This window comes from Eulemur rufifrons, chromosome 12 (genome assembly GCF_041146395.1).
Source record: "Eulemur rufifrons isolate Redbay chromosome 12, OSU_ERuf_1, whole genome shotgun sequence".
Classification (NCBI taxonomy): domain Eukaryota; kingdom Metazoa; phylum Chordata; class Mammalia; order Primates; family Lemuridae; genus Eulemur; species Eulemur rufifrons.
Window position 1 is genome coordinate 3,142,005 of NC_090994.1, and position 18,403 is coordinate 3,160,407.

An 18,403-nucleotide genomic window follows, 5' to 3' on the forward strand; every position below is an offset into this window, starting at 1 on the left:
GACTTCTGAAGTCACAGTGCTAGCAGCCCTGAGCCCAGAGCAGGAGCACCGTTTACATTCTTGGACTAAGTAAAATGTTCATTTACAGCTGGTCTGAAGGTAGTGAGTTATCTCCCTTGATTGTTCACAGTCAGTTATGGATCAAACTCCTTGTTCTACAATTTCCCCCTTCTCACTACTGCACTTGACTAGTCTTTTTAAAAAAATGTTCATTTACTTTGTTCATAGGTCTTTTGTTTCCTGGAGTTAAACACTCATTTATCTATGGTTGGTTGTCCTCACACGCCCGACTCACCTCCCATGTCTCCCACCACTTACCCCGAAAGGTAAGCTCTGTGAGGGCAGCATCTGTGGCTGGCACGTAGTAGGTGCTCAATAAATGTTTGTTGAAACTACATAAAGCATGCTAGTAGTGTTCCTCAAAGTTGCTGGGAGATGTTGAATGAGATGTTTCCCCAAAAGGGCCCAGCACACAGGTGTGCACCTTTGCCACCATTTCTGAGAGTAGGACACTGAAGCCCAGGCCAGAAGCAGAGGGAGTGGCCCAGTCTGGGTGGTGCAAATCCCCACTGTGGGTTCATCACCCACTCAGCCCTGCCACCACCACCTACAAACTACCCGCCAAGGCTAGGCTGCCCCAAGGAAACCCTGAGGTGCCTGGGTCCTGGGGTCTACAGGAAGAAGGGATTTCCTGGAGCCCAGTCATGACTGTGGAAGTTCAGCTGGGGAAACTGGCTAGATGCTGAGGCTGCAGGATTGGCAAGGGAGGTGGCAGGCGCTGGAGAGGAAGGCTGACAGCATGCCAGGTGCCCGGTCTTTGATGCTGCAGAGAGCCCAGACCCATGGATCCTGGAAGGACTGAGGGAGCAAGTCAGAAGTTGGGACAGAGAAAACCTCGGAGCTGGAGGAGAAACAGAAACAAGAGGAAGGAGAGAAAGGGGGGTGGGGGAGACAGAGGAAGGCAGGCAGAGACCAGGACAGAGAGGAAAAAGACTGGAGAGCAGGGGAGAGAGGACACCCAAGGAAGCCGGGGGAGACCAGGATTCACTCACTCACTCATTCATTCTACATTTATTGAGCGCCTACTCCGTGCCAGGAACATTAGCAGCATGGGTACTCAGCATGGAACAAGACAGAAAAATTCTGTCCTGGGAGCTTACCTTTGAAAAGAGGAAAACAGAAAATAATAAGTCAAATCATATGGAGTGTTTTTTTTTTTTTTTTTTTTTTTTGTTGAGACAGCGTCTCACTTTGTTGCCAAGGCTAGAGTGAGTGCCGTGGTGTCAGCTTAGCTCACAGCAACCTCAGACTCCTCGGCTTAAGCGATCGTACTGCCTCAGCCTCCCGAGTAGCTGGGACTACAGGCATGCGCCACTATGCCCGGCTAATTTTTTCTATATAGATTTTTAGTTGTCCATATAATGTCTTTCTATTTTTAGTAGAGACGGGGTCTCGCTCAGGCTGGTTTCGAACTCCTGACCTTGAGCAATCCACCCGCCTCGGCCTCCCAGAGTGCTAGGATTACAGGCGTGAGCCACCACGCCCGGCCAATATGGAGTGTTAAATGGTGAAAAGTGTTATGGAAAAAACAAAGCTGGGAGTGGACAGGCGGAGAGAGTAGAGAGGAACAGAGAGACCAGAGACAGAGAAGGGAGAGATGCACAGACCCTGACAGAGAACTGGTGACAGAGAGAAAGGGGCATCCCCAAGTAGACAAGCCAGAAGGGGTCCCGGCTGGGTGGGAGGAGGGGGAGCCAAACAGGGATGAGGTCCACCCCGACTTGAGGGCCCCCCCTGCCTGGCTGCTAGGGAAGGCAGTAGTTATGGGGACACCCGCTGCTGAAGCCCTACCAGTCACAGGACCAACGCACATCAGGGGCATGGTGGGGCCCCCAGAGACCTGGTGTTTCTGTGTCAGACTTCTGCACAAGTCACCCCTTTTCCCACTGCAGTGGTGGCCGGAACCTTTCCCCTGCCCCAGAGCCCGAGCTGACCCAGAGTTGGGGAAGATGCCCAGTCAGGCGCCACGGCCTGGCACGGCTGAGCAAGAGACAGGAAAGTGTCAAGGAAGCGCAAAGCCAAAGTGCGAAAACAGCATCTCACCCTGCAAGCCTTGAGGTCCAGGGTCCGCTGACAGGGGGTGTGTGCTGGGGCTGGGGGCCCTGGGCACCATGAGGACCCACTCCAGACAGGTCCCAGCCTTCCACGACCACCCCTCCCACCCAACAGCAGCAGGTGCCGGCAGGGAACAGCTGCTCTCTCCGTACCACTCACTGGCTCCAGCTCGGAGGTAGTTATTGTTTGGAAATAATTGGTTTCTTGCAAGAACAGAAAGAAGAAAAAGGAGGCATGGAGCTCGGAATAGCTAGAGACTGTCTTTTTTTTTTCTGTTAAAAGGGCATGTGCCGTATTCTGAACTGAGTGACAACTGCAGATCCTCTCACTCCATTTCTTTGTGGCTGGTTTCAACTTTCCCCCAGCTAGTCAAGTGCATGTGTGTTTGATGGAAGGACAAGGGGTGGTCCTCCGTTAAAGTTTGACATCTTCCACTGCCCCAGCCCTCTTCAGCAGAGGTGCTAATGAACAGCACATTGCCAAGGGGCACGGGACTACAGAGGGAAAAGCAGAGAAGCAAAGAGTCTGAGTGACAAGGAACGGACTGGCATGGCAATGAAGGGAGCTGGCAGGATTGCCCTGGCAGAGACGGAGGCTCAGAGCCACCTGGAGTCTCCGCAGACCTTACTCCTCCCCTCCCTCCCTCATGGCACAGCACTCACCACAGGGAGGGGGCCTTCCCCAGCGAGGGGCAGGATGCAGCCCTCCCCCATGCAGCCTCTGGAGGTCCCAAGTCCAGTTGCCTACAGTCTCCCCGAGTGGGTGGGCGGGTGGAGCTGGGAGCTCCAAACAGGCAGAATAACAGACTTACCTGCCTTATCTGTCCAAAGGGATGAGTTTCTCAATCCCTACATGAACAATTTGTCTTTATTCCACTTCAAAAGCTCTGAATTTATAGTCTCTCTCTCTCTACACACACACACACTCACTCACACACACTCACACACACACTCACCCCCTTACATACACTACTTTTTGTCAGGGAATGTGACATCCTTACTCCATTTTTTGAACTTGGCCCAGTGGATGTACTATTTGCAATATGCCTCAGGATAGGAAGAGTTAAATGGGAATTGTGTTTTCATCTGCAAAAGAATATTGCTGATATCCTCAACACCTACAGCTTGATTCATAATTGCCCCAAACTGGAAACCACACAAATGATCTTCAAGGTGAGGAAGAGGTAAACTGAGGTACATCCATACAACAGAATAATGCCCAGCAATGAAGAGCCCTGGAGTTCAAATACACCAACAACGTGAGCGAATCCTCAATACATTCAGCAAAGTGAAAGAAGACTCAAAACTCTATATACAAAATCCATGAATATGACATTCTGAAAAAGGCAAAACCACAGGGACTGAGAGCAGATTGGAGGTTGCCAAGGTCTAGGGAAGGGGGAGAGTTGACTACAAAGGGGGAGGAGGAAATTTGAGGGAGCGTGGGGACTATTCTAGTATCTCGATTGTGATGGTGGTTACACGATTTGTATGTTTGTCAAAACTCATAAAACCGTATACTAAAAGGAGTTAATTTACTGTATGTAAATTGCACTTCAATAAATCCAGCTTTTAAAAAAGCAGAGAGGAAAAAGTTCCGCTGATTCTTCAGCCCCCCCTCTTCTCTCCACCCTCATCCTGTCTTTAGCACAACTCCGCATCCCTGGTACATGTTTAACTCCCACCTCAAATACTTCAGAAGAGTGATTTATACACAAAAGTGAGCCTTGCATTTCTTTTTAAAGGATCCAGTTTCCAAGGTCGGTCATCCCGATTGCTCATCCTAATCCACAGGAATGGCCACAGCGGTTCATCCTGGGCACGGCTCCAGCCCCTATCTCAAGCACGTATGACGCCGACACACGAGCGCACGTACACTCACGTTTTGTGGCAGGCTGTGGGGAGGATGGTGTCAGATGGAGGGCTAGCCTGCTCTTGCGTCCTCGTCCTCGGGGCCAGAGCCAGACAGCAGAGGCTCCGGAATTGCTAAGTCACTTTCAACAACTCTGTGGCTCCCAGGCAGCTGCTCCCAGGCAACTTGATGACTTCCTGGGAGAGGATGAGGAGGAGCGGGGAGACCCAGTCAGTCGTGGGAGACTAGGTTTTGTCCAGCTGGTCTCATGCAGCAAGTATAAGCCAAGGCCTGGCCTTGAAGGAGGAACGTGTTTGCCGCTGAGAGTAGGATTGTATTTCTGAATGGACTACAGGCAAAACATTTGGTGAAAAGTGGTCCTTCCTGGACAAGATTGTATTCCACCCTCAAAACGGTGCTGCAGAGTAAGTTGCTCTGGCTCTCAGCTGCCTTTCATGATGCTCAGGTGGGTGGGCTCTCATGGGGGTAAATGGGTAACAGGAAAAACGTGGGCCCTGTGCCAGGTAAAACCACACTTTGTACCTGTATTACAGAAATCATGATCACGTGAGAGCCAAAAGCCACTGACTACCTGGGCCATGGAATGGCTTTGCTACATCTCCTCTTCAATAAAAGTAATAGAGAGAGAGAATGTTTTTGTCTCTTCCCAGAGTAATTCATAATGTCATTGTTTCCAACTCCAGTCAAATATTTGTGGTAATGGGGGGGAAAAAATGAATGTTAAGATTAACAGACACCCATGGGTCATTGGTTTTAATTTCAACCTTTGCCCTTGAATTAAAAAACCAACAACACCAAGAGAATACCACCGTCAACAAAAACAAAACAAAACTCCACGAAATACTGTGTTTCCTGTTAGAAACAAAACGAACAATTTGGCTTCCTCAATCTCTTCCCCCTCCTACTCCTCCCCCCATACTCTGATCCCCAACCCTGGGAGAGTTTGCTAATTAAGCAGGGGAGGAACCAAAAGGTGGGAAGGGAGATAGAGAAGTGCAAAGGCTGCAGGAATCTACAACTAGGAAAACCTGGTAGCACCACAAGGGAACCCCACCCCCGGCCCCACCAGGCCTTGGGTAAGTCGAGGGCAGCGGCCAGGTCCCCAGTCCTCCCTCGAGATGAGACTGGAGCCACGACCTGTGGGTTCTTTCAGCCTCCACCTCCTCTGGACCAGAATTACTCAAATTCCCTTACAAGTGCTGCAATTCATGTAACAAGCATTTATTGAACGCTTACTGTGTGCCAAGCACCGTGCAAACTTTGGGGATACACGGAGGAACACAAGTTTCCACGTTCAAGCCGTTCAGAGCCATGAGGAAGAGACTCCTGCAGACAGGAACAAGAGTGAGCCCTGGAACAGTCACACGCAGGAGGGAAACCCTGCCACCTCCTTGGGGGAAAGAGGAAGCAATTGAACTCAAGGAACATTATTTTTAATGTGAGGTGTTTCCCTCTTTTTTTTTTTTTTTTTTTTCCTGCCTGTACTATTCTTTCCTGACTTCAACACACATTCTCTCTCTCTCTGGCATGAGTTGAAGTCAGGGACTGGGGGACCCTGAGTGGTTCACGCACTGATAGGCCCTCCTAGAACCTATGACACGCACGACTTTGCCCACTTCACACATGCGATGCCAAACTGCACCTGGGTCACGGGTCCTGCCGAGTGCCCAACGTGGACGGCGCACGGACGGGGGGCGGGTCGGGAGATTTGGGCGCAGCCAGGTTTCCCACCATCTCCAGTGTGGCCTCAGACATGCCCAGGCCCCACTCTGGCCCTCAGTTTCCTCCTCTGTGAAATGCATGGGTTGTGCTAATCATTTCTCAGCTTCTTACAGCTCTTCGAAACAAATGAACGCGGCCTTAAAAGACACTGAGATTAAGCAGCGGCACAAAGTCAAGTATTTGTCGATGGGTGGAAAAATGCTGCCTCCGATCCACACGGGGCTGCTGAGGGTCCCAGCCCAGGGTGGGCACAGTTGAGTCCCCCTGGACCCCGCGCGGACGGCACTGCAGGCGCTTCCAGCAGCGCGCGGTGCGTGGCCGAGCGCAGCCCCCGCCGCGCGCCTAGGGGGTCCCGTCCGGCTCTCCCAGGGGGCCCGCGGCTCCCGGCCCCGCGTGCGCCCGCCGCCGGGCGTGATGGATGGCCGCGGGGCCGGCGGCCTGTCAGGCCTTATTGATGAGGTGCGCGCTGACGGCCGCCGCGGAACCCGGGGCGGCGGGAGGCAGCGGGGCGGCGGGCGGGCGCAGACTCGGCGGCGCTCGGGGTCAGCCCCCGGCCGGCGCGCCCGGCCCGGCTCCGCCGAGGGGGCGGCTTCCTCCCCGGCCTGGCGCCCGCTGCGCCGGCCCGGCTTCCTCCCGCTTCCCGCCCCGCGCGCCCCGCGTGACTCCTGCCCGGAGCGCCGCGCCTGCCCGGCGGACTCCGCAGCCACCGGGACAAACTCGGTCCGGGGAGGACGCGCGGTTCCACGGGAATCGCCCGCGCTGCGCGCCAGAGGAGACAACCCGGGACCAGGGACTATGCCACTAGGGTTCATTCGAGTTTTTATATAGTGACAGATAAGATAAACAAAAGTAAATACACATGCGAAGACGGTAAGGTCCTGCGGGCTTCTCTTTGTACATTTCTAATTTTCTCATTGACCAAGGCATCTTTACAAGAGTGAGCACGTTCTGATGGCTCTGCCGGAAAAGGTGCGTCGGAGCTTGGCTCCTTCCCCACCTCCCCAGCGTCGCCCTCGGTCTTCCCCACCTTGCACCTTGTTTTGCCTCATTTTCCCTCCCTCGCCGCCTCCCCCCCGCCCCCCCCCGGCCCCCCGCAGTGACAAGAAAGGCCGCTGGGCCCTCACCGAGGTCTGCCAGGCTGGAGAACAGGTTGCAGAGCTCCTGCTTTACCTGTCCTTTCTGCTGAAGGCCCCAAGGCCGCCTTCTCTGTTGGTGACACTAATGTGAGGATCATGAAAATATTACCTGCAAAGCGCTTCCAGCTAATGAGAATTAAAGGAGAAAATCAACACGGGGGACGATATGGAGCACTTAGGGACTGAACAGTTTTTTTTTTGGTCCTGCCCCAGCCCCCACTTTGAGTTGAGAGCGAACCCTGGGCGGGTGAGGACCCTAATTCTACCTTAGATGTGACCTAAGAACAGGTCGTCTTTTCTCTGGGGCACCTTAGACACAGGGGGGGGGCGGATCCCAGGTTGCTGTGACCCAGGAGACTGGATGTGGCATGCGGCTTTGGCTATGAGGGTCTAGGGGAGGAGGAGGGGAGCTCAGCGATCTGGGAGTCAGGATTCCTGGGTTCTTATCCCTCTTATCCCACCACTGCCACCAGATGAGTGCCAAGGCCACAGGCAAGTCACACCACTTCTCTAAGTCTTAGTTTTCTGTCTGCAAAATGGAGAGACCGGACTGCATTGTCTGCTGGTTCCCTTCCTGTGCAAACATTTTGTAACTCTAAGCTCCCCAGATGGATACCACCAAATCATGCCATTCTGGGCCTCAAATGCTTCCACACCACGGAGGTCATTCCTGGTCCCACACAGTGGAAAGGGGGCATGCCAGGGCTCTCAGTCTGAACTCACACGGAGCAGTGGGTAATGAATGTGTTCCGTGAGGGACTCAAAATAGGGGAGGCCCATTTGAATATGTGACATAAAAGGCTTGGATTGCAGATGACAACTTCAATCCATTTCCCAGGCAAGCACTTGTGTAACCGCGAACACTAGGCACTACTGTATGCCAGGCACGGTGCCAAGTGTGTTGCATGGGTTGATTTTCTCATTTATCTACACAGTCACTCTGTTTCCCCCATTTTTCAGATGAAGAAACTAAGGCCTGGGCTATTAAGTAACTTTCCCAGCTTAATTAACAGGTGACAGAGCCACGATTTAAACTCAAGTAAAAGATGCCCACGTGAGCAAGGCATTTGTGCGGTGAGGGATATACAAGGAGAAGGCAAGGGCTTTCTTCTAACACACACTTAAAAAAAAATTCCATCTCCATTCCACATTTAATCCCTCCACCCCTCTTCCACAGCTTCTAACATATTGTGTTTCAGTTTAATCGCTCTACAATCTGTCTACCTACCCCTCTCCCCCAAATTGCAATCTCCTTGAAGACAAAAATCCTATGTTTGACATCTTTGTGTTTTCCATAGTTTCTAACATACTGTGGACATTTTTTAAAAGTTTGCCGAATTGAGGGGGGAAGATGGAAGGGGTGAAGGCTAAAAATTTGCTTATTTGGCACAATGACCACCTTCCTGGTGATGAGTACACTGAAAGCCCTGACTTCAGCATTATACAATGAACCCATGGAACAAAAACATTTGTACATCCTTAATATTTTGAAATTTAAAAACAGCTTGTTGAATTGAATTCAGAAAATTGAGTTTCCCAACTTGTTCTTACATGATATAAATCCCCGTCCTTGATGGCTGAAGAGGTAGCGTTAGGGATGTGGCTGAAATGCATGTACTATGGTCCCTTCCACCGTGTGCCGACACAGATGCCACGTGATGTCTCATCAGCACCGTTGGGGGAGTGATCATGGCCCCAGGTACCTTTGTCCCACTTATCAGTCATGTGGCAGCCTCTCTCTGCCACTGATGTGGAGCCCTGGAGTTTCAAGGGACCTCAGGAATTCTGAGCTCCATCCACTTTTTAGCAGAGGAGGCGGTCAGGACCCAGAAAGGACTATAGACTCATCCAGAGCCACACAGCTATTTAGTGGCACAGCCAGGACCAAAGGTTCCCTGAGCCCCTGAGTCCCTGAGCCCCTGGCCATACCCTGTTCTTCCATTTCAACATGCTACTGTAGGAACTGATAACTCCCCTCCATAAATTGAACCCCAGGCCAAACTTTCCTCACCCTGATGCAATCACCAGGGTGAGAGGATTAGCGATAAGGCAGCCCTGGGCTCTGGGGGAGAGCCTGGGAGTCTGGGAACCTGGTTAGCGCTGCCCACGCCCTTTGCAGGGAGCCGGAAACAGGGACCATAGCCCAGCCAGGGGTGGGGGTGGGCGGGGGCTTGAGGACACCTTAAAGGTTCACAGATATTCAAAGCCACAGTCATTCCAGGCCCTCCTTAGACTGTGGATAAACCAAGCCCAAATGGGCACTGGGCACATATTGCATTTCTAGACTGAACATCTTCCCAATGGTCCTGTGGACTCATGAACACTCCAGCCTTAGAGATAAAGAAAATAAAGTAGCAAAATGGAGCGGGCCTGTGTGACAGGCAGATCCATGTTCTGATTGTTTAATAGAGTGATCCAGTGTCCCAGATGCCTGAGACAGGCCCAGTGGATGCCTGCTGTTCTGTGTAGTCATTCACATGCGTTCACAGGTAATTTCACAGAAGTGTTGTGGTCACCCTATGTACAAGTCACTTGAACGCAATGAGCCTCAGTTTCCCCATCTCACAAGTTAAGGGCTTTCAGTAAATAGCTTCCAAGTTCTTTTTACACTGGAGTATGCTCCAGTTTTGTGGATGTGGGGCCCAGCCATAAAAGCAATGAGTGGTGCTTGTCTGAAAAGACAGGGCCAGCCCACAGGGAGAACGAATGGACCTGAGGTTCCAGAAGGTGTCTGGGCAGCTGAGAGCAAAGTCACTTATTGGATTTGTGGCTGCTCTGTTCTTGACACTGAACTTTGGGCCTCAGGTCCACCATTGGCAAACTAGGTGTGATAAAAAACTAAAGTAAAACCAGTCCTTCTGAATAACACACGAGCATTCATTAGAGTTCGCCTTCCAAATAAATCATCTATGGATTTTATTCATTTTGGGTGTACTACAAATAACCGCTATTGCCGCCTATTGGTCCCTCATCCATCTCTCCACCAGTCTGTGCTTCATGGGATTTTTTGGATTAGGTTCTTAATTGGGGCCACCAATGCTTTGTCTCATTTTCTGCCTGCGAATTTTCCAACCCCATTTTCATGATAGAGAAACATGGGGGAGAAGGTGGTGGCGAAGCCACCTCTGCAGCGTGCTTCCTGCTGTGGCTGCCGGGCAGGCTTCTCTTCCCTCCTGTTCCCAGGCACATGTGCCCCTGTCCCCCACTGACTCTGGGCATTTTACAAAGTTTTCATCCCAAAGGTTCATGGAGTCAAGATTCAAGTGTGTGTGTGAGCTTTATTTTGTCACCTCATTAAGCTTAGAAGCTTCTTGATGGCTGGAATAGTATTTAATAATACTATAATCCCTACAGTGCTCTGCACACAGTAGGCACTCAATACATACTCAAAAGAATAAATCAATGATTGAATAAGTCTGAAGACCAACTATGGAGTTCTGTATAAGAAATGTGCCTATTTATGAAATGCAAATAACTTTCCCAAATACTTCTTTCTACATCTCAGGAGACCTCAGGCATAGACACATTATAAATGTTTGGCTTTGAAACCAATGTATTTTCACTGTTTTGATCTCACAGGTGTGGGGGCTCTTAAACTGCTATTTGTGCAAATTTCACTTTATAACTTGCACCTTGGAGAGGCTGGATGATAAATGAGAGATGAATAATTCCTTATTGCTACTTATCTACCGAATCTATAAACTAGTGTCAGCATTTACTCAGTTGGGTTTAAAGCTGTGCCCGGTATACTTATTAACCTGCTTAAAATAAGCCCATAAAAATGGGCTTGGTAGGCAGTTCTTTTAACTAATTTTTAAAAATGACAGTGGTCATTTTCCACTAACTCATGGAGTGACCTTTGGCAGATCACTTAACCTCCCTGGGCCACACCTGTAAAATGAAGGTGGGGTGGGGCTCAATCCACTCTGAGAGCCTTGTAGCTCTGCTAGTCTTGATTCCACGATTTTGGGGTGAGTAAGGCTCCTGATAAAACTTACTAGAGCAATTACAAATCAGTTCATATAGACCATCTCATGCATCCTTGGCATGTTTCTGGAGGGTGAGGGGGGCAGCATTTGGTAGTCAGAGCAGGGCATTTTAAGTTTAATTCTATTACTCATTAGTGGTGTGACCTTTGGCAGTGCAACATCTCTGAGTCTGTTTCCCCATCTATAAAATGGGTGTAATGCTCTATTAATACACACATTGGTTACCCCTGAGGGCTGCTGTGAGAATCTGATGTGATATATATGTGAAAGCACTTTGATAACCACCAATATTATTCATTGTCTCCAAGTTACAGATGAGGGCATTGAGGTACTGTTTGGTTAAGCAGTTTGTAGCATGGCCAAGGTAAGAATTGTTTGACTTCTCTCGTTCTATTTTGATTGTAGATGGAAATTATTACAGAATTATACAAAGATTGAGCACCTAAAATATGTCTCTGGGGTTGTGGGTGTCTCCTAAAAACCCGTGTCTGAGAAGACATTTCTGGGAATGCCAGATGCTACAGGGATGAGAAGAGCCGTCAGCAGCACTTAATGCACAGACGCAGGCGTGCCCGGGTTAGTAGAGAATGAAGCATTTTTCAAAGGCGAGGGGAATCGGCACCCTCCCAGCTGTCTCCTCAACCCTTGCTTTGGGATGTTTCCGCGCCATGTCAAGGACATACACGGTCTGCTAAGGCTTTGGGATTGACTCCCTTCAGAAACACCGTGCAGAGAAACTGGTTGTTGCTGCGAATTTGTTTGGCTTGCAGAGAATTCAGTCTGCAAAAGTGTGTGGGACTTGCCCCTGTAAGAATCATCCTCCAAGGCAGTTCCTGCCACCATGCAGCGCAGGGGGCTGGCAAGTGACATGAGGATAACCTTGGTGCCTGTTTGGGTCCTGTTTGCCTTGGCCACAGAGAAGGGCAGAGATGATCTGCCTCCATTCTATAGGAATCTAAACTTCTGTGGTTTGCAAAAATTCTATTCCCATTCCTTTATCTCTCACCCAACCAAGGCTAACCTCAAAGTTTAAAAAAAAAAAAAAAACAGTATAGAATTTAGAGACAGAGGCTGGGAGTGGTATTTTAAGTCCATATCCTGCACTGTATTCAGAATACAATGTGTTTGCTAAATGTTTATTTGCTAATTAGTAAAAGTGAAACTAATCTTTATCTCTAAGTTACTTTTATCTGTTGTTGCCTGGGATGTGTTCCATCAAGACAAAAAACTCAGGACAAGATCTTGGGAAGGTTTTGCAAGTTTATGGTGGGATTTTGTTTCTATTTCCTTTTGTGACCCTCTCTCCCATCTCCATCCCACACTCTGCTTGCAAAGGGAGAAGGCAGCCTTAGCCTCTGGGAAGGCTACTTATTTCTCTATAAGCTCAAATGTTTCAGTTTCAAAAACATTTATTAACGGTGTCTTGTAATTCATTTGGTCTTCCCTCCTGTTCTTAGCTTTAACTCTCTTGTCTTCACAGAGGTCTTCCTTTCTGAGCACCCGCTCTGGCCTCTCGGCCACCGCCAAAGGTCTGACTTTCCTCTCCCACCCAGACCCCTCCTCCTCTCCCTTGGCCGCGGGTCTGAACAATCAGCTCGTATTTGCAGCTGGGCCAGCACCTGGCCTTACATTCCACCACATCCTCCCGCCAGCAAAGGGAGTTGTGAGAAGAGGAAAAAGTTACAAGAACTTCGATGGTTGTTTTCAATTTCAGAAACACTCAAGGTTGCAAGGAAAATTCTGAGACAATCTGGATGGTTGGGAAAACATGTTTTAAAGGTGGTGGAGCTGGGGCTGGAATCTCTTTGTGGAAAAATCATTCCCACCATTCATGAACATCTCTAACCTAAAATCAGGAATACAGGACTATTCTTGGAGTCTGAGTCCATGGAGTTTTGGGGGGTACAAAGCCAAATTCTCTCGAAAGACAACTTTGTCGTCACAGCTCAATAGTCATAAAAGTCTTAGGAAGCCTGACATGTTTTGGATCTGACCAATCCTGCCCACCTCTCTTAAAATATTTCTTTTTTTCTAATTTCAAATAACATGAGCTCATTGTAGTTCATTTGGAAATACAGAAAAGTATAACAAGGAAAACAAAATCCATCCTTACACACACCGGCCAGAAAGAACCACTGAAAACATTAGGCTTCTCTCTTCTCTCTCCCCTAGCACACCTTTCACAGTATAGACTGTTTTGTAATCTATGTTTTTGTTTTTAAAATATGAGAATTTTCTGCAGTATTAAATATCTTAAGAAAATATAACTTAATAACCATGTTATAGATTTAGCATAGTTTATAGTAAATAAACTCTTACCATTCAGAATTTATTTCCTATTTTTCACTTTAATAAATAAATGCTTGATGTGTTCTTGACAAATCATAAATTTTGGTAAGGAAAGCATCTTGTAAACCTCTGCTTATTTCCTCAGAGTAAATTCCTATTACTGGAAAAAGCACATCAAAGAATATAAACACTTTTAGGGTTTTGGATACCCATCGCCAAATCGCCTTCTAGAAAGGTTGCACCTACAATTTTCACTACTGCCAATTTTGAGTAAGCTAATTAAAAATAAATTTTAATAATTTGTCAGGTAAATTTCTACCTCTTATTAGATATATGTAATTTCTGAAGAGTTTTGAAGTCACAAGAAACAAGACAGACAAAGCCAAACAAAAACAGGGGGGACATTAACCTCCAACTGAACACTTTATACTGTGGACGTTATCTCCGGGATTGGGGAAATCTGTCTGCCTGCCAAGGTTTATGAGGATTTTAAAATGTAAGAAACGAGGCTGGTCAGGCATGGTGACTCAGGCTTGTAATCCCAGCACTTTGGAGGCCAATGTGGGAAGATTCCTTGCCCAGCGTGGGCAATATAGCAAGACCCCATCTCTAAAAAAATATATAAAAAATTAGCTGGGCCTGATGGTGTGTGCCTGTAGTCCTAGATACTCAGGAAGTTGAGGTAGGAGAATCGCTTGAGCCCAGGAGTTTGAGTTGTGGTGAGCTATGATGGGACACTTCAGCCTGGGCAACACAGTGAGACCCAATCTCAAAAAAGAAAAAAAAGTAAGAAACAGAAACACAGAAATCTTATGTAGTTTGGCCGAGATAATATAGCCAGCAAGTAGTGGAGACGGGATTCAAATCACATTATTCGAACACTGGAGTCTAAACTTTTACACTGACCCAGGGACAACAAGATCCAAAAAGTTTCCAGAACATTCTTTGTAAGGAGCTCATTGTCCAGAAATTGCCTTTTGTAATCTTAGACTATTTACGAGGAGAAATTTTATCTTTGAAAAAGGTGTCATTCTCAACTTTTGAGAAGCACATTCATCCATCTTATTTTTAGAATATGCTAGAAATAGAAGTGAAATAACTTGCTCAAGGTCACCAGCTTGTAGGTGGTTGTGCTGGAAGGAGAATCCAGGCTCTGGCGATTCTTTGGCTACTGGTATGGTGTTTTCTCTGACCCAGCAGCAAATATTCACCATGGCAACCAAGGAAGGTCAGCTTGACTAAGGCCCATTGCTCTCGAAGTTTCCAGGGGTTCAGTGTCCAGCAACTGAGGGATCTCTACTCCTAGGGGAAGGCACAGGGGGTCAGAGGCCAGGCAGCTGGAGCTGAGGAGCGGGGTTGGCCCTGGGTGCTGGAGCCCTAACTCTTAAAGCAGAAGGCTGGACTCCGGGAGTCACAGCAGCTCAGGGTGCCAAGCTTCCTTACTCCCCCCAGGGAAAGACCTTCCTGTCCACTGGGCCACTTTCAAATGGGAAGCCCACTAGGAAGCTATCGGTCCCCGAGCTGGTGGAGAGCAGAGGTAGGTAGGGCCTGGCTCCCCTGGGGAGGGGATTCCTGCATTGAATGGAAGGCTGGACCAGATAACCTCAGGGGCCTTTGCAACTCCCAACGTCTCTGATTTGTATGTCTTGAGGGGAAAAAGTGAGCAGTCACGGGACTGAAATAGTTGATTTAGGGTCCCGCCCCAGTCGCCAGCATAGTCCTCATCTTGGGCAAATAATTTAACCTGTCAGTGCAAGGCACAATGCCTGGCGCAGAGTAAAGCTTTGTAAATGTTTGCCGAATGAATGAATGAAAGAATGGGTGGGTGGATTTAAGTCTCCCAAGTCTCAAGGAATACTGGTGAAAGTTGGACTCTTACAGTGCCCTTTGGTGAGTTTGAATGAGACAATGTAAAGCACGTTGAACTTCTTAAAAAAAAAAAAGTGGTCTCTCCAACCCAATGGGATTCTGTTTCCTCCTTACGTTGACAATGGATAGAATTATAATTTACCAGCATCAGTGAGCATAATATGTAGAGGTGAGTTTTGAGTCCACACTAAACTCTCTGTTTCATTAATCCTCCCCCAACCCTGCCGCCAATGGGGCAGCCCAGTGCCTCCCAGGGTGGGGCACACCGGCCCCCATCTCTCCCTCCTCCCCGACCCCGATAAATGCCGAAGTCTAATGGATTGTTCATGCTGCTGTCCAGATTAGATAGGGAGCCCTCGTTATCGTGGCTGGAGCAAACCCCAGCAGCCACCATGCAGAGGGCTTTCCAAGGCGACCGGGGAGGGAAGGCTGGAGGAGTCTAGAAGGTAGGAAAGGCCAGAGAGAGAGCTGCTGAGAAACCCTGGAGCTCCCAGGCTGTTTCCACCTCCTGACTCTTCCCAGAACTTTCTCTGAATGCCAAGTCTTCCCCCCAACCTCCCATAGCATTTAATGAAGCAGGTACCCCGTGTGGTACTGCTATTATCTCCTGAATTCTAGGGAGTAGTTCTCAGATAGTAACTGTCCAATTCTGCTTGTCAACCTTTGAGAAGCTAGGAACACGTGAAGGCACCCCAATTCCCTTAATAACTGAAGGGTGTTCTTGCAAACAGGGATTATTATTTCTGACCAGTGGGTAGTAACTTTCCTAATTTTTGTTCTTGAATCCTTGTAAAGGAGACAACTGACTTTCTGACCTCACTTCTGAATTTCCCGTGGTCAAGTTTTTAACCTGTTAATGATCTTGTTGCCTCAAGAAAAGTTTTGCTAGTATTTTTTAGAGTTAAAGTTTCCTGAAGAAAAAAAGTTCTCATGAGCAAGTTTTTCTTTCCCCCATCATTTTTTGAAAGCAAAAAGCATCTACTATCTATCAGCACGATGATAGAAAACAAAATTTTCATGTATGCTCTAACAACAAATTCTACATAAAACAAACAATAAGCACTGAAAATCATTATTTATCTACAAGGAGAGACTAACTGTTCTATCATAATTATGATAGAATTACTGTGGTCTAACAGAAAGCAAATAAAATCCTAGCTGGCGAACAAGGAAAAGTTATCTGTTTCTACCATATCAATTTCCTGTTAAATCTTTGTAGTTAGTGGGAAGCCGTTCTAAATGACATGGTGGGAGGAATCATCTAGCTCCGTGTTAAGAGGTTCTACAACATTAAAGAAATTCTACACTGTGTTCTTGAGTGAATCAATCTTAGTATCCATCCACCTGGCCCCTGGAAAATTATTTACAGTGCACGATTATTTAGAGGTGGAAATTTAAGAAATTCCTTAAGGGCAAACGAAATAGCTCCCGTGTAGTTTGATATTCAAGAATTAAAACACTTCACCAACAGGAAGGTTTCTGATTCATCAAACAAAACCTCTCCATCCAGTAACTTCTATACGCAAGCACTACAGCTGAATTAATAAAAACGAATTTATTATGAGGAATAAGAACTCCAGGTTGGGAAGGAAAAAGACCGAGCCGGATGCAGAGGAAGTTTTCCAAAGCGGAGGATGTGTTCGGGAGCTTTCCGCAGTCTCGGAATCAGCGGGGTCTGCCCCAGCCAAGAACAGGGCAAAGCAGAAAGGCACCGGGGTAGAACAGAAGGACAAATTATACGAATAAAGGACGAAGTAAGGGGGCAGGATTTTGATTAACCAAGAAAAGGAAACAGAATTAGGGAGAGGAGAGAGAGAAACGAAGAGAAAGAGAGAGAGAGGAAGGATGAACCGAGGAAAGGAGAAAACAAGAAAGTTAATACAATACTAAACGAATAATAAAAATCTTTAAGAACGGTGGGTCGGGTGGATGAGGGAGAAAAAAACACATCTCAGTATCTAAGGAAAAAGAGCAGCCAATCCAGGCAGGGGCCGAGAGCACCGAGCCCCGCAAATCTGCACCCGGCGCCTGGACCGGCCCGGGAGCGGCGTCTTGCGGGGATCGAAACTACCGTCCCGGTGTTGAGCGACACGTGGTCCTGGAAGGGTCTGGCCTGGAGTTTTTGTAAAACCGAGGAGCACGAGTACTGGGGATTTGTTGAGTCCGGGGTGCAGGTCAAGAAGTGACCAAAAGTGCCCGTCCCCTGAACCTCAGCGTGCAGAGGCCTCGGATCCGCTCGCTCCTGGACACGTCTTAAGTCCCCAAGCTGCACGACTTCGCTATCTCCAGCTCCCGCGCGGGTGGGGACTGTGCCTAAAATCCTAAAGGTCTTCGAATGGAGCCGAAGGAGATTCCTTTGGCGCGGTTTCCACCGCCACTGACCCCGCGCGCCGGGGGTGGCATCCGTGCCCTTCAATGTCCCTCCAAGACCCGGTCCGAGAAAGAACGGATTGAATCTGTGCCTTGCGGGCTGGAGGCTGGGGTCCACTGAGACCCTCAATTGCCGGGGTGAGAGTGTGGGGAGGCGATGTCTCTCCACAGGGGGATTTTGAGATGCAGGATAGCCTGGCGGGGGGGGTGGGGGGCATAATAACCATCGTGACCTAACACCTACTATGGTCTTTGGCCTCTTTAGGGCCCTGACTTAGGCAGTCGGGACTGCGAAGTAATAGGAACAGGGGCTTCGCTGCATTTCTTGCTGCCCAGGCGGCATGGGCAGCGACATTGGGGCTAGCAGGTCCCTCGAGCTCCAGCACGTGAAGAGGGGCGCACAGGCGGTGGGTGCAGCCGGGCTCTAAGTCTCCCCGCCCCAGGCCTTAGGTGCGCTCGGTGGGCGGTGGGGGAGGGGTCTCTGTCACAAAGGGCGACCTGAGAAGTGTCCCAAGCACCTCCAGGTTCGGGCTGGAGGTCACACTACTGACTGCAGCTCAGACTCTGCTCCCTGCGGCCTAGGCTTCCTGGCCCGAGCGCCCATCCGCGGGATCCCACGGCCAGGATCCTAGAGGACGCGAGTGTGGCACCCGTTTGAGGTCACCTGGTCCACGTGGCACCAGATTGGTTGAAATGCATTCAAAGCAATCCAGCTAGAGCCTCGCAGAGAGACGAAAGGAAGCGCCTTGGCCTCGTGGGCCAAGCGCAGGAAAGTGGCAGGAGAGTCCGAGGGTTCTGGTTATTTATTTGCAAAGATTCTGTGGCTCCAGGGGGGTTGTCATGCCTGTCAGCGGAGATCTTTCCAGCCAAGCCTCGCGTTGGTGAAGGAGCCCCCCTCCACCACCTCGTCCCCCAGCTGCCCACTCAGGCTTTGCACCGACGGTTCAGCCCGAGGGTCGGGGGGTTCCGGACGCTAAGCCGCCCCAGAGAAGCCGAGGCGGGAGCAGCGAAATTTGCAGTTCCCGGCGCCCGGTTTTCCCC